This window comes from Leucoraja erinacea, chromosome 5 (assembly GCF_028641065.1).
Source record: "Leucoraja erinacea ecotype New England chromosome 5, Leri_hhj_1, whole genome shotgun sequence".
Lineage (NCBI taxonomy): Eukaryota > Metazoa > Chordata > Chondrichthyes > Rajiformes > Rajidae > Leucoraja > Leucoraja erinaceus.
In genome coordinates, this window is record NC_073381.1 from 96,358,713 (window position 1) to 96,371,049 (window position 12,337).

The window sequence follows — 12,337 nt, forward strand, 5'->3', positions numbered from 1 at the left end:
AACGGTAAGGTGGAGGAACAGGTGTGTGATCTACCTGCATATAGTCGAGTGATTGTCATGCACTCAGCGAACATCGTTGCGTTATTGTATACGTAGATATATAGATGACGTACACAACATCAAGGGCGTCACCTACTGATGGAGTAAGGCAGACATGCTTGCTTGGCGCCCTCATGTTATGGAACTGTAATTGTAAATACAGGTAGAGAGAGTCATACAGCGTGGAAACAGGCCCTTCAGCCCAACTTGCCCAGGCCGACCAACATGCCCCATTACACTGGTCCCACCTGCCTGAGCTTCAAGGTTTATACTCTCTAGAATTATACTACTTGCTTTATACTCTCTAGAATTTAGGAGATTGAGAGGGGATCTTATAGAAACTTACAAAATTCTTAAGGGGTTGGACAGGCTAGATGCAGGAAGATTGTTCCCGATGTCAGGGAAGTCCAGAACAAGGGGTCACAGCTTAAGGATAAGGGGGAAATCCTTTAAAACCGAGATGAGGAGAACTTTTTTCACACAGAGAGTGGTGAATCTCTGGAACTCTCTGCCACAGAGGGTAGTTGAGGCCAGTTCATTGGCTATATTTAAGAGGGAGTTAGATGTGGCCCTTGTGGCCAAGGGGATCAGGGGGTATGGAGAGAAGGCAGGTACGGGATACTGATTTGATGATCAGCCATGATCATATTGAATGGCGGTGCAGGCTCGAAGGGCCGAATGGCCTACTCCTGCACCTAATTTCTATGTTTCTAAGGTGTGCCTACTCTGAAGAGGTTCTCCTCCTCTCTCTGATGGGAGTTCTCCAACACCCTCTCTCGCTGCTCCCCCTCTGATTCCTGCTGCTCTGTAACTTTTCATATTTCTAGTTTCCCTTTCAAGAGGGCCTGTTTACCAAAAACAGGGGTGTAATGCTGAGCCTTTATAAGGCGCTGGTCAGGCTGCATATGGAGTATTGTGAGCAATGTTGCCAGTGCTTGGTCCATATCCCTCCAAACCTGTCCTATCCATGTACCTGTCTAACTGTTTCTTAAACGTTGGGATAGTCCCACCCTCAACTATCTCCTCTGGCAGCTTGTTCCATACACCCACCACCCTCTGTGTGAAAAAGTTACCCCTCAGATTCCTATTAAATCCTTTCCCCTTCACCTTGAAGCTATGTCCTTTGGTCCTCGATTCCCCTACTCTGGGTAAAAGACTCTGTGCATCTACCCGATCTATTCCTCTCATGATTTTATACACCTCTGTAAGATCACCCCTCATCCTCCTGCGCTCCATGGAATAGAGACCCAGCCTACTCAACCTCTCCCTATAGCTCGCACCCTCTAGTCCTGGCAACATCCTGGCAACATCCTCGTAAATCTTTTCTGAACCCTTTCCAGCTTGACAGCATCTTTCCTATAACATGTTGCCCAGAACTGAACACAATATTCTAAATGTGGTCTCACCAACGTCTTATAGAACTGCAATATGTCCTCCCAACTTCTATACTCAATACTCTGACTGATGAAGGCCAAAGTGCCAAAAGCCTTCTTGACCACCTTATCTACCTGCGACTCCACCTTCAAGGAACCTGTACTCCTAGATCCCTCTGCTCTACAACACTACCCAGAGGCCGATCATTTACTGTGTAAGTCCTGTCCTTGTTCGACGTCCCAAAATGCAACACGTCACACTTCTCTGTATTAAATTCCATCAACCATTCCTCCACCCACCTGCCCAATCGATCCAGATCCTGCTGCAATCGTTCACAACCATCTTCACTATCGGCAAAACCCCTCACTTTTGTATCATCAGCAAACTTGCTAATCTTGCCCTGTATAGAAACATAGAAACATAGAAATTAGGTGCAGGAGTAGGCCATTCGGCCCTTTGAGCCTGCACCGCCATTCAATATGATCATGGCTGATCATCCAACTCAGTATCCCGTACCTGCCTTCTCTCCATACCCTCTGATCCCCTTGGCCACAGGGCCACATCTAACTCCCTCTTAAATATAGCCAATGAACTGGCCTCAACTACCCTCTGTGGCAGAGAGTTCCAGAGATTCACCACTCTCTGTGTGAAAAAAGTTCTCCTCATCTCGGTTTTAAAGGATTTCCCCCTTATCCTTAAGCTGTGACCCCTTGTCCTGGACTCCCCCAACATCGGGAACAATCTTCCTGCATCTAGCCTGTCCAACCCCTTAAGAATTTTGTAAGTTTCTATAAGATTAGGAGACTCAATCTCCTAAATTCTAGAGAGTATAAACCAAGTCTATCCAGTCTTTCTTCATAAGACAGTCCTGACATCCCAGGAATCAGTCTGGTGAACCTTCTCTGCACTCCCTCTATGGCGATAATGTCCTTCCTCAGATTTGGAGACCAAAACTGCACGCAATACTCCAGGTGTGGTCTCACCAAGACCCTGTACAACTGCAGTAGAACCTCCCTGCTCCTATACTCAAAGCCTATGTCTCAAAGCCGATGCCTATGTTCTCATCCAAATCATTGATGCAGATGACAAACAGTAACGGGTCCAGTACCGAACCCTGAGGCACACCACTAGTCACAGGCCTCCAGTCCAAGAAGCAAACTTCCACCATCACCCTCTGCTTCCTTCCATGGAGCCATTTTCTATCCATTCAGCTATCTCTCCTTGGATCCCATGCGATCTAACCTTCCAGAGCAGCCTACCATGCGAAACCTTACTGAAGTCCATGTACACAACATCTACAGCTCTTCCCTCATCAACTTTTTGGTCACATCTTCAAAAAAGTCAATCAGACCTCCCACGTACAAAACCATGCTGACTATCCCTAATCAGCACTTGCCCATCCAAATGCCTGTATAACCTATCCCTCAGAATACTCTCCAGCAACTTACCAACTACAGATGTTAAGCTCACAGGCCTATAGTTCCCAGGCAGAGATAGATAGATTCTCAATCAGTACGGGTGTCAGAGATTGTGAGGAGAAGGCAGGAGAATGGGGTTAGGAGGGAGAGATAGATCAGCCATGATTGAATGAAAGGCGGTAAAGACGTGATGGGCCGAATGGCCTAATTCTACTATTCTTTATGACATTATGACATTTCCCCTGACTCTAAGTCTGTAGAAGGTTCAACAAACTGAAATGTCACCTCTTCCCCAGAGATGCTGTCTGTCCAGCTGAGTTCCTCCAGCATTTTGTCTATCTTCGGTGTAAACCAGCATCTGCAGTTCCTCCCTACGTATTTTGTTTGCTCCACTGCAAAATCTCTTCAAGGTATGCCTAGTTTGAAGCTAGCATGGCCTGTTTCCTTTATCATTGTTACTTTGTTGCATATCTTTCATTCATCTATCTATTATATAAAAGTCTGTGGCTGCCTGCCGTCCGGCTGCCGGCTGCCTTTCTGCCTTTTGATTCGCTGCTCCTTCCTATCAGCTTCCAACACACTTCGAAACAAAGTTGCAAGACAAGAACACTGAACTTTTCACTGCTGCAGCAGGCAGGGGAGGTGCAATTGAGGGAGGCAGGGGAGTGCTGGAAACTTACATTTGGCAACGGCTTCAGTTCCATTGGAGGAGACGGGTGCATGGTGGAATATTGGGTTGGGGGATCACACCATTGGGGGAGCAGACCCCAATGGGTCTGCACTTGGTCTAGTTAATATATAAAACTCAAATCCGTCCGCCTGCAGTACGGATCCCTTCCTGCCTTTTGATTCGTTGACGGCTGCTCCTTCCTATCAGCTTCCAACACACTTCGAAACAAAGTTGCAAGACAGGAACACTGAACTTTTCACTGCTGCAGCAGGCAGGGGAGGTGCAATTGGATTTTTTTTTAAAGAGGCAGGGCAGTGCTGGAATCTTACTTTTGAGTACGGCTTCAGTTCCATTGGAGGAGACGGGTGCATGGTGGAATATTGGGTTGGGGGAATCACACCATTGGGGGCGCAGACCCAATGGGTCTGCACTTGGTCTAGTTTGTTCTATATCTCTCTACATCATCGTGTATATCTCTCGTATCCCTTTCCCCTGACTCTCAGTCTGAAGAAGGGTCTTGACCCAAAACATCACCCATTCCATCGCTCCAGAGATGCTGCCTGACCTGCCGAGTTGCTCCAGATTTTTGTGCCTATCCTGGTTTGAAGAAGTTCTCCTCCTCTCTCGTTCAGCCACTTGCTGCTCACCCTCTATGATTCCTCCTGTTCTGTGCCTTTTCATACCTCTTGTCTCCCTCTCCCCTGACTCTCAGTCTGTGGAAGAGTCTCGACCCAAGACGTCACGTTCCTTTCCTCCAGAGATGTTGCCTGACACGATGAATTACTCCAGATTTTTGAGTCTATCTGCTCTGGCCCATATCTCTCTAAACCTATCCAATCCATGTACCTGTCTAACTGTTTCGTAAATGTTGGGATAGTCCCTGCCTCAACTACCTCCTCCGGCAGCTCGTTCAGTACACCCACAGGACTTTGTGTAAAAAAGTTACACCCTAGGTTCATATAACTATATAACCATATAACAATTACAGCACGGAAACAGGCCATCTCGGCCCTACAAGTCCATGCCGAACACATTTTTTTCCCTTAGTCCCACCTGCCTGCACTCATACCATAACCCTCCATTCCCTTCTCATCCATATGCCTATCCAATTTATTTTTAAATGACACCAATGAACCTGCCTCCACCACTTCCACTGGGAGCTCATTCCACACCGCTACCACTCTCTGAGTAAAGAAGTCCCCCCTCATATTACCCCTAAACTTCTGTCCCTTAATTCTGAAGTCATGTCCTCTTGTTTGAATCTTCCCTATTCTCAAAGGGAAAAGCTTGTCCACATCAACTCTGTCTATCCCTCTCATCATTTTAAAGACCTCTATCAAGTCCCCCCTTAACCTTCTGCGCTCCAGAGAATAAAGACCTAACTTATTCAACCTATCTCTGTAACTTAGTTGTTGAAACCCAGGCAACATTCTAGTAAATCTCCTCTGTACTCTCTCTATTTTGTTGACATCCTTCCTATAATTGGGCGACCAAAATTGTACACCATACTCCAGATTTGGTCTCACCAATGCCTTGTACAATTTTAACATTACATCCCAGCTCTATACTCAATTAAATATAATTCTATATTCATATTAAATCATTCCCCCCCCCCCCCTCACTTTAGAAAGGTCTCAACAAGATACAGAGTGCTGGAGTAAATGTGTCTTCAACATTGTGATAGAACCTATCAAGGTGAGGGGCGGTCACGGTGGCGCAGCGGTAGAGTTGCCGCCTTACAGCGAATGCAGTGCCGGGGCCCGGGTTCCATCCTGACTATGGGTGCTGTCTGTACGGAGTTTGCACGTTCTCCCTATGACCTGCGTGGGTTTACTCCGAGATCTTCGGTTTCCTTCCACACTCCAAAGACGTGCAGGTTTGTAGGTGAATTGGCTTTGGTAAATGTAAAAATTGTCCCGAGTGGGTGCGGGGATCGCTGGTCGGCGCGGACCCGGTGGGCCGAAGGGCCTGTTTTCGCGCTGTATCTCTGAACAAAACTAAACTAAACTAAACTAATGGTTTTGGGTGTTTAAGAAGGAACTGGTGGAAAAATCGAAAGTAGACAAAAAATGCAGGAGAAACTCAGCGGGTGAGGCAGCATCAGTGGAGAAAAGGAGTAGGTGACGTTTCAAGTCGAGCTGGGAAGGGGGAGGGGAAGGAGGGAGAAAGCAAGGACTGCCGGAAAATAGAGAAGTCAATGTTCATACCGATGGGGTGTAATTTAGGACTACCGGAAAATAGAGAAGTCAATGTTCAGACCGATAGGGTAGACTTCTCTCATTTCAGGTAGTCCTTGCTTTCTTCCTCCTTCCCCTCCCCCTTCTCAGCTCTCCCACAGCCCACAGAGTCCCCCCCCTCTTCCTTTCTCCCCCCCCCCGACATCAGTCTGAAGAAAGGTCTCAACCCGAAATGTCGCCCATTCCTTCTCTCCATAGATGCTGCCTCACCCGCTGAGATTCTCCAGCATTTTTTGTCCACTAATGGTTTTGGATAATGATCGGCAGGAGAGGCAGGAGCCTCCTGTGGCCATCTCCCTCTTTAATAAGGATATCATTTTGGATACTGTTTGGGGGTGAAGGGTTTTCACAAAACTGCACTCAAAAGCTGGTGTAACGGAGGCCAGACAAATAATGAACTGAGATTAAAAACCTATCTGGTTCCCCAGCATCGTAACACCAGTTCTGCCATAATCACAACATGAATTGGATTTGAGGCTATTGAATTGCGGAGTGCTATCTACGTATATCATGCAGGCCTAATAGGTTAAAATGTGACTTTGGTTGGGACACACCAGGCACTATGGGCACTATGGGAACTTCACTCACCCCCCTGCAGGAACTATACAACAGGAGGTGCAACTCCAGAGCAAATAAAATCATGGGAGACCCCTTCCACCCCTGCAACGGACTGTTCCAGCTGCTACGGTCAGGCAAACGCCTCCGTTGCCATGCGGTGAGAACGGAGAGGTTGAGAAGGAGTTTCTTCCCAGAGGCAATTCGGACTGTAAACGCCTATCTCACCAGGGACTAACTATACTGAACGTTTTTACTTCCATTATTTATTATGTAAAAGAATATGTGTGTTATGATTGTGTTTATAGTTTATTTGGTTGTTTTGTTGTTTGTCTTTTGCACAAAGTCCGCGAGCATTGCCACTTTCATTTCACTGCACATCTCGTATGTGTATGTGACAAATAAACTTGACTTGACTTGACTTGACTTGAACTAGAGAACCACTTTAGTTTTGTTTAGATTAGTTGAGAGAAACAGTGCGGAAACAGGCCCTTCGGCCCACCGAATCCGCGCTGACCAGCGACCCCCGCACAATAACACTACCCTACACACACAATGGACAATTTACAATTTTACCCAAGCTGATTATCCTACTAACCTGTACGTCCTGGGAGTGTGGGAGGAAACTGAAGATCTCGGAGAAACCCACGCAGGTCACGGGGAGAACGTACAAACTCCGTACAGACAGCACCCGTAGTCGGGATCGAACCTGGGTCTCTTGTGCTGTGAGGCAGTGGCTCTAACGCTGCGCCACCGTGCCGCATTAACGGTTAGTTTGCAAATCAGCAAGAAGGATAAAACCTGCTTAGGAACAAATTATGCAGATACGATAGTGGCACTTAAGCTGCTCTTCGACAGGCACATGGATGTACAGGATAGATGAGGTTCTTTATTAATGTCACGTGTACCGAGGTACAGTGAAGAGCTTTTTGCTGTGTGCTATCCAGTCAGCAGAAAGACAATACATGATTACAACCGAGCTGTGCATAATGTACAGATACAGAATAAAAGGTTTAAAGTTTAATGCAAGATAAAGTCCAACTATGGGTGGACATGGGGATGGGGACTGGACTTTGTGCCTTCCCTCATAATGGGGGATGTTTTTATGTTTAAATGTCTTTATTATTGCTATGTTGTATTATTTTCAACGTGCTGCAATGGCTATCCGCATTCCACTACACCAATTGGTGTATGTAACAAATAAAGAACCTTTGAACATTTCTCTTCTTATCACCGTATCTCTAGCCTTTTGTCTTCTTTCCTTCTCTGATCTTTGCCCAACCATTTGGGTAGCACAGTGGAGCAGCGGTAGAGTTGCTGCCTCACAGCGCCAGAGACCTGGGTTCGATCCTGACTGTCTGCACGGAGTTTGCACGTCCTCCCCGTGACTGTGTGAGCTTTCCCCAGGGTGCTCCAGTTTCCTCACGCACTCCAAAGACGTGTAGGTTACTTGACTTCAGTAAACATAGAAACATAGAAATTAGGTGCAGGAGTAGGCCATTCGGCCCTTCGAGCCTGCACCGCCATTCAATATGATCATGGCTGATCATCCAACTCAGTATCCCGTACCTGCCTTCTCTCCATACCCCCTGATCCCCTTAGCCACAAGGGCCACATCTAACTCCCTCTTAAATATAGCCAATGAACTGGCCTCGACTACCCTCTGTGGCAGAGAGTTCCAGAGATTCACCACTCTCTGCGTGAAAAAAGTTCTTCTCATCTCGGTTTTTAAGGATTTCCCCCCCCTTATCCTTAAGCTGTGACCCCTTGTCCTGGACTTCCCTAACATCGGGAACAATCTTCCTGCATCTAGCCTGTCCAACCCCTTAAGAATTTTGTAAGTTTCTATAAGATCCCCTCTCAATCTTCTAAATTCTAGAGAGTATAAACCAAGTCTATCCAGTCTTTCTTCATAAGACAGTCCTGACATCCCAGGAATCAGTCTGGTGAACCGTCTCTGCACTCCCTCTATGGCAATAATGTCCTTCCTCAGATTTGGAGACCAAAACTGTACGCAATACTCCAGGTGTGGTCTCACCAAGACCCTGTACAACTGCAGTAGAACCTCTCTGCTCCTATACTCAAATCCTTTTGCAATGAAAGCTAACATACCATTCGCAGTAGAAATGATAAATTGTCCCTAGTGTGTGTTGGACAGTGTGAGTGTACCGGGTGATCACTGGTCAGCGTGGACTGAAGCTCCTGTCTCCACGCTGTATCTCTAAGCTAAACTAGACTGAACTTAAATCTGCTCACTCACACCCTCTCCTCGCCTGTATCCATCTATCACTTACAGACATAAAGTGCTGGAACAACTCAGTGGGTCAGGCAGCATCTCAGGTGAGAAGGTATGGGTCACACGGTGTTGGGTCGGGACCCTACTTCTGAAGTTCTTCACTTCCCAGCCCGAAACGTCACCCATGCTTTTTCTCCAGAGATGATGCCTGACCCGCTGAGTTACTCCAGCACTTTGTGCCATTCTTTGGTATAACTGCGAATCTGCTGATCCTTGTTCAAGTCAAGTCAAGTTTATTTGTCACATACACATACGAGATGTGCAGTGAAATGAAAAGTGGCAATGCTCACGGACTTGTGTGCAAAAAGACAAACAAACAAACAACCAAACAAACTATAAACACAATCATAACATACATATTCTTTTACATATTAAATATTGGAAAGAAAAACGTTCAGTAAAGTTAGTCCCTGGTGAGATTTACAGTCCGAATGGCCTCTGGGAAGAAACTCCTTCTCAACCTCTCCGTTCTCACAGCATGGCAACGGAGGCGTTTGCCTGACTGTAGCACCTGGAACAGTCCGTTGCAGGGGTGGAAGGGGTCTCCCATGATTTTATTGGCTCTGGAGTTGCACTTCCTGATGTATAGTTCCTGCAGGGGGGCGAGTGAAGTTCCCATAGTGCGTTCGGCCAAACGCACTACTCTCTGCAGAACCTTCTTGTCCTGGGCAGAGCAATTCCCAAACCAGATGGTAATTAATTGAATTGAATTTCCTTTATTGTCATTCAGACCTTTCAGTCCCAAAATTCCCAAACCAGATGGTAATATTTCCAGACAAGATGCATTCCACCACCTATATACAACAGACAACAGACAATAGGTGCAGGAGTAGGCCATTCAGCCCTTCGAGCCAGCACTGCCATTCAATGTGATCATGGCTGATCATCCCCACTCAGTACTCCGTTCCTGCCTTCTCCCCATATCCCCTGACTCCGCTATTTTTAAGAGCCCTATATAGCTCTCTCTTGAAAGCATCCAGAGAACCTGCCTCCACCGCCCTCTGAGGCAGAGAATTCCACAGACTCACAACTCTCTTTGAGAAAAAGTGTTTCCTCGTCTCCGTTCTAAATGGCCTACCCCTTATCACTTGCCGGGCTTTGTCCTGCCCCCGCTACTCTTTTCCAACTTTCTCCCCCCTCTACATTCATTCTGAAGAAGGGACGCAAACCAAAAACATCACCTATCCATGTCCTCCACAGATGCTGCCTGACCCACTGAGTTACTCCAGCACTTTGTATCTTTACATGTAGGAAGGAACTGCAGTTGCTGGTTTACACCGAAGATAGAAGATAGAAGGTTTCTTGAAGGTGGAATCTCATATAGATAGGGTGGTAAAGAAAGCTTTTGGTATGCTAGCCTTTATAAATCAGAGCATTGAGTATAGAAACTGGGATGTAATGTTAAATTTGTACAAGGCATTGGTGAGACCAAATCTGGAATATGGTGTACAATTTTGGTCGCCCAATTATAGGAAGGATGTCAACAAAATAGAGAGAGTACAGAGGAGATTTACTACAATGTTGCCTGGGTTTCAACAACTAAGTTACAGAGAAATGTTGAATAAGTTAGGTCTTTATTCTCTGGAGCACAGAAGGTTAAGGGGGGACTTGATAGAGATCTTTAAAATGATGAGAGGGATAGACAGAGTTGATGTGGACAAGCTTTTCCCTTTGAGAATAGGGAAGATTCAAACAAGAGGACATGACTTCAGAATTAAGGGACAGAAGTTTAGGGGTGACATGAGGGGGAACTTCTTTACTCAGAGAGTGGTGGCAGTGTGGAATGAGCTTCCAGTGGAAGTGGTGGAGGCAGGTTCGTTGGTATCATTTAAAAATAAATTGGATAGACATATGGATGGAAAGGGAATGGAGGGTTATGGTATGAGTGCAGGCAGGTGGGACTAAGGGAAAAAAAGTTGTTCGTCACGGACTTGTAGGGCCGAGATGGCCTGTTTCTGTGCTGTAATTGTTATATGGTTATATGGTTATAGACACAAAATGCTGGAGCAACTCAGCAGGGCAGGCAGCATCTCCGGCGAGAAGGAATAGGTCCTTCTATCTTGAGATGCAGTCGGTCCCGCTGAGTTACCCCAGCATTTTGTGTCTAACTTTGTGTCTTCATCTGTTTTAGGTTCATTAGTGAGTTGTGCCCTGGCTACTTCATTGCATTTAAAATACACTTATTTTATAAATAATAAAATTGAAAGCCACTGGGGGAATTCAGCATAAAACCTGGAAGTGATTCTAGGAAAGGAAATTGCAATTAGCCGCTGGTGGAGATCTTGGTTGAGAGGGAATTACAATTGGCAGTGCCTTTGGGACCACTCTGGTGCCTAATCGTCTCTGACTTTGCACTGATTCATTGTCAAGCAGGCAGATTTACAAACAATAACCCACAGAGAGGGTGGGACGGACGGAGAGATGGAAATGGTCATGAGGTCATAAGTAATAGGAGCAGAATTAGGCCTTTCGGCCCATCTAGTCTACTCCGCCATTCTATCATGGCTGATCTATCTCTCCCTCCTAACCCCATTCTCCTGCCTTCTCCCCATAACCCCTGACACCCGCACTAATCAAGAATTCGGCCAATTCGGAAAGTCCAAGTCGCTGAGAGTGTTCTCCGTTCCGACGCCGGAGCGCTGATCATCCCGGGCCTGAGCATCGGGCCGTCCGTAGCGGCGACTGCGGAGGGTTCAAGGCCCCGGCCACGGGTGAACAAAGTGGAAGATGACTGAACTTTATTGCCTTCCCTCATGGTGTGAAACGTTGATTCTGCTATGTGGGAACGTCCATGTTAAATTCTATTGTGTTCTTTTTATTCATATGGCTGTACGGTAACTCAAATCTCACTGTACCAATTGGTGCATGTGACAATAAATGTGAACTTGAACTTGAACTTCAACTCTTGAATCTATCAACCACTGCCTTAAAAATATCCACTGACTTGGCCTCCACAGCCTTCTGTGGCAAAGAATTCCATCACACCTACACATTCCTGGGATCATTCTTGTAAACCTCTTCTGGTCCCTCTCTGGAGCCAGCACATCCTTCCTCAGATATGGATGAATGTAAAGAGTACAGTTTGGTCTCCTAATCTGAGGAAAGACATTCTTGCCATAGAGGGAGTAGAGAGAAGGTTCACCAGACTATTACTGGATGGTCAGGGCTTTCATAGAAGAAGACTGGATAGGACTCGGTTTGTACCGCTAGGAATTTAGAAGATTGAGGGGGATCTTATAGAAACTTACAAAATTCTTAAGGGGTTGGACAGGCTAGATGCAGGAAGATTGTTCCCGATGTTGGGGAAGTCCAGAAGGGGTCACAGTGTAAGGCGAAAGGGGAAATCCTTTTAAAAACGAGAAGATGAGAAGAACATTTTTCACACAGAGAGTGGTGAATCTGTGGAACTCTCTGCCAAAGAGGGTAATAAAGTTATTGAGGCCAACACCAGTTCATTGGCGATATGTAACGAGGGAGTTAGTGTGGGCCTTTTGGGTGGGCCCTTAAAGGGATCGGGGGGTATGGAACCACGGAGAGAAGGAAAGGTATAACGATCGATTAATAGAGTTGGATGATCAGCCCAATGATCATATTGAATGTCGGGGCGGGAGGGCCAATGGCCTACTCTGCACCTATTTATGTTTCTGTGGTTCTGACCCAGACATCAATGAGGGCAAGACAATAATCCTCTATCTAGTATCTATCTTCTCCAACATATATCATAAGAATATATACACTCAATCAGTCG